General features: G+C 51.9%; 1 long non-coding RNA gene across 1 annotated transcript; it reads left to right on the top strand.

The window, feature by feature from the left end:
* Positions 1-1,679: 1,679 nt before the first annotated feature.
* LOC120324700 lies at positions 1,680-2,257 on the top strand. Its single transcript, XR_005566204.1, has 5 exons — positions 1,680-1,724; positions 1,818-1,867; positions 1,972-2,015; positions 2,113-2,153; positions 2,245-2,257. It is a non-coding gene; the product is annotated as an uncharacterized LOC120324700 (long non-coding RNA).
* Positions 2,258-3,553: the final 1,296 nt, after the last annotated feature.

Genomic DNA, 3,553 nt, shown 5'->3' with positions numbered 1-3,553 from the left:
TAATCCCCTAGTACTACGAGGCTCATCAATTAAGGCTCGACCTTTTCCAGCTGCGGGTGCCATCCGGCCTGCCTTTGGCAAAGAAGGAGCATTCAGGTTGAGTCAGGGAGGTAACGAGGAGGTCCTGGGGTCTCCCTTACTTTCAGAAACACCACGTAACTTTTTTTTCTCACTCACCCAGGTACAGCAGACGGTGACGGCAGCAGCCTCCAACTCGGGTTGGAGCCAGTGGCCCCAGAACCTCTCAGCTCAGGGGAGGGTGAGTAGCCAATTGCGGGGTTATCATCCACGTGCTTCTGGACTCTTGCCTCAGTTTCGGTTTTCTTTCTCGTAGCCGAGCGAGTCAGGGATCGCACGACCCTGTGAGCCAGCCAGGCATCCTTACTTTGCATCGAAGATGGATTCACACCCCCGACTATGGGAAAGATAAGTGGAGGACAACCACCTGGAGAGGGGATGAGAGCTGGGTCCAGTTTTATGGTTAGGAGGGAGGGATTTTCAAATGAGCAGAGGGGAAAGGGTCTGCCCTAACAGGCCCTTGGCACACATAGGAGGAGCAGTTTACTTTTCATCACTGGAGTAGGATGTGCATGGCAGAGCCGTTCAGGTCTGTGTCATGTCCTTTGTCCAGTCTGTGTTTCGTGTCTTACAATTCATAATCACCATGTCTTTGCTTTCTGCCCTCGAAGTTCTTATCTGAGATGTCAAGGCATCATTCCTAGGGTCTTGAACCTTTGCACTGCCCAGCCCAGTGCCCATACCATCCGTTCTTTGGCTCGCTAGCTTGGATGTGCATCAGAATTGCATCTGAGAAGTGTCAGGTCAGGTGTCTTTTACAGCCTCCTTACAGTTTGTATCGGTGACCATGCCGTGCAGTCATCCCTTGTAACCGCCCAGGACTTGTGAGAATCCAAGAAGATTCTGAACATAGCATTGTCTCCCATCCATCTTAGCAATTTGGTAGGCAGTTCTTGTCCCAGGCCATTCTGTTAGAGTGTCTTTTCAGGCTCCTCAGAGCCTCCTCCGTTCAGTCTTACCGTATCCTCCGTCTTCTCGTGCGGCAGCACATCCATTTTGGCGTCGTTCCTTTCTCAGAGTTCTCTCTCCTGGTTGCACCACAGCACTTGTCTGGAAATGTGTCCTTGGAGTTTGTGTTGGGCCTGGAACTGCTCTGCCCTGCTGTGTAGAGTTGGGGGTAGGTGGAGTAGAAAGGAGACTTTCCAGTTACCCTGTGATAGGCTCAGCCACTCAGGGCAGCAGTTCTCCAGTCCTCCCGGAGGCAGCCCCTGCCTGCAGTGTGTGTGCAGTCACGAGAGCGGGCTTGTCCAGAGCCAATGGGAGCGGTACAGCAGGACCTTAAAGTTAGGTCAGTGTTTGTTTGTGCAGGTTGTCTTTGGACCCCAGAGGGCTTGTCTAAGGAGAAATGAGAATTGCACAGCAGTTAAGGTCTCTCCATCTATATGGCTGACTTTGGTAACTCATTTCTTTGCAGCGTCAGAGGGACTGGATGTAAAGCAGAGAAGAACAGAAGAGACTGGAGGAGCAAAGTCAGAAGGTGGGTTGTCATGTGAGGTCAGAGCCAAGACATGACTTTTGGCCCTAGGTTTATTGTTCATTTGGATGGTTTGGTGGTTTAGTTTTGGTTTTTTGTTTTTTTTTAGGATGCAGAGCCCTCAGCCCAGCAGATGATAGGCACCAGAGGGAAGGTGAGCCCGGTGAGGAAGGTGAGCAGTGACTGCAGGACAAAACTAGCTGCTCTTTTGCAGGCGGTGTATTTGTGGTGAATCTGTGTACATACTTGTTTTTTTGTTTTACAGGCAGTGCACAGACTTCTAACGTGCAGTCCAACGTGACAGGGACCCTGCCTGTAAGAGGTCATGGTCAAGGGGTGTCAGACAGAAACTGCCATGGGAGCAGCAAACTCTTGGGCAGTATCTAAGTACTCACAGTTGCCTCTGGGTTTTTTTGCAGGAGATGTAGGCAGCCTCAGATGGCCGAACACAACTCACAGTGAGGTGACGGACACAGTTTACTCCTCTGGAGCTGTCCTTGTAGGTAATCTCCGAGTATTGAAAGGATCAGCAATGAAGCACTGAGCTTTTTGGATTGCAGGTGCCATCCAGCTAACCTTTGGGAGCAGATGAGCATTGGAGGTGAGTCGGGGAGGCAGCAGGAGGAGCAGGAATCCACTACAGCTTTACAGATGCCCTCTAATTTTGTCTCTCTCTCGCTCATGTATCCCAGGAGATGACAGCACATTGTCCAAGTCTCGTCAGAGTCAGCGCCCCGAGGACCTGCCTCGTTGAGAGTGAGTAGAGGGATCATGGGGGCTGGGGCCACATGCCACACTACTCAGATATGGTGTCTGGTTTTCTTTCTTGCAGTTGACTCCGAGTAGTCTGACGATGGCAGGAACCTCTGAGCCAGCCCAGGTGCCCCTCCTCTGCATCCAAGATGGATTGGCATCCCCTGCACTTGGAAAGATAAGTGCAGGGCAAAGCCCCAGAGAGGGGTTGGGAGTGGGTGCAAGTCTGTGCCTCGCCTGGAGGGATTTTTGAAATGAGTCCGGTGCAGGGGGTATCCTGGAACAGGTTATTTGGATGCATCAAAGGAAGGGCTTACTTTTTATCATTGGATTCCCGTGTGCCGGGCAGAGCAGTTCTGGTGTGTGTCACGTCCTTTCTCTCATGCGTGTTTTGTGTCACATGGTGTGTGTGGTCACAGGTGTGGGGTGTCTCACTTGGGGTCAGCCTGGAATTACTCTGCCCTGCTCCGTGGATCAGTGGGTAGATAGAATATTGCTCAGTCTCCCATCAACATGTCAGTTCCCTTAGACAGTGGAGCCGATGGCTGTCCAGTCTGTGAGCAGGATGGTCTTGCGATACCCTGCTTGGGTGTATAGGGTCCGGACTGGGTACAGTAGGAACCAGTGTCTAGAGTTTAGAGGTTTTTGACTTTCGTTGTGAGCAATCCCTAAATGTTTGAGAGCTGTGTGTTTGAGCATTTGCCCATGTCATTTGCAGGGGCGGTCTTGGGAGCAGCTGAAGAGAGAGGAGCCTTGTAGGTGAGTTGGGGAGGCAGCAGGAGGAGCGGGGATCCACTGCAGCTTTAGAGATGCCTTCTAATTTTGTGTCTCACTCACTCAGGTATCCCGGAACGTGACATCCACAGTGTCCGACTCCGGTCAGGGCCTGGGTGCTGGTGAGTAGGGGGATCACTGGGGTTTGAGCCCCATGCCACACAACTCACATATTGCTTATGGTTTTCTTTCTCGCAGTTGGCTCCTAGTAGTCTGACGATGGCAGGAACCTCTGAGCCAGCCCAGGTGCTCCTCCTCTGCATCCAAGCTGGATTGACATCCCCGGCTCTCAGAAAGATAAGTGCAGGGCAAAGCCCCAGAGAGTGGTTGGGAGTGGGTGCAAGTCTGTGCCTCGCCTGGAGGGATTTTTGCAATTAGTCCGGTGCAAGGGGTATCCTGTGACAGATTATTTGGATGCATCAAAGGAAGGGCTTACTTCTTATCATTGGATTCCCGTGTGCCGGGCAGAGCAGT

The sequence above is a fragment of the Pipra filicauda genome, unplaced genomic scaffold (assembly GCF_003945595.2).
Source record: "Pipra filicauda isolate LSUMZ 115617 unplaced genomic scaffold, ASM394559v2 scaffold1221_size36797_pilon, whole genome shotgun sequence".
Classification (NCBI taxonomy): domain Eukaryota; kingdom Metazoa; phylum Chordata; class Aves; order Passeriformes; family Pipridae; genus Pipra; species Pipra filicauda.
This window is presented reverse-complemented; position numbering and strand designations above follow the sequence as displayed.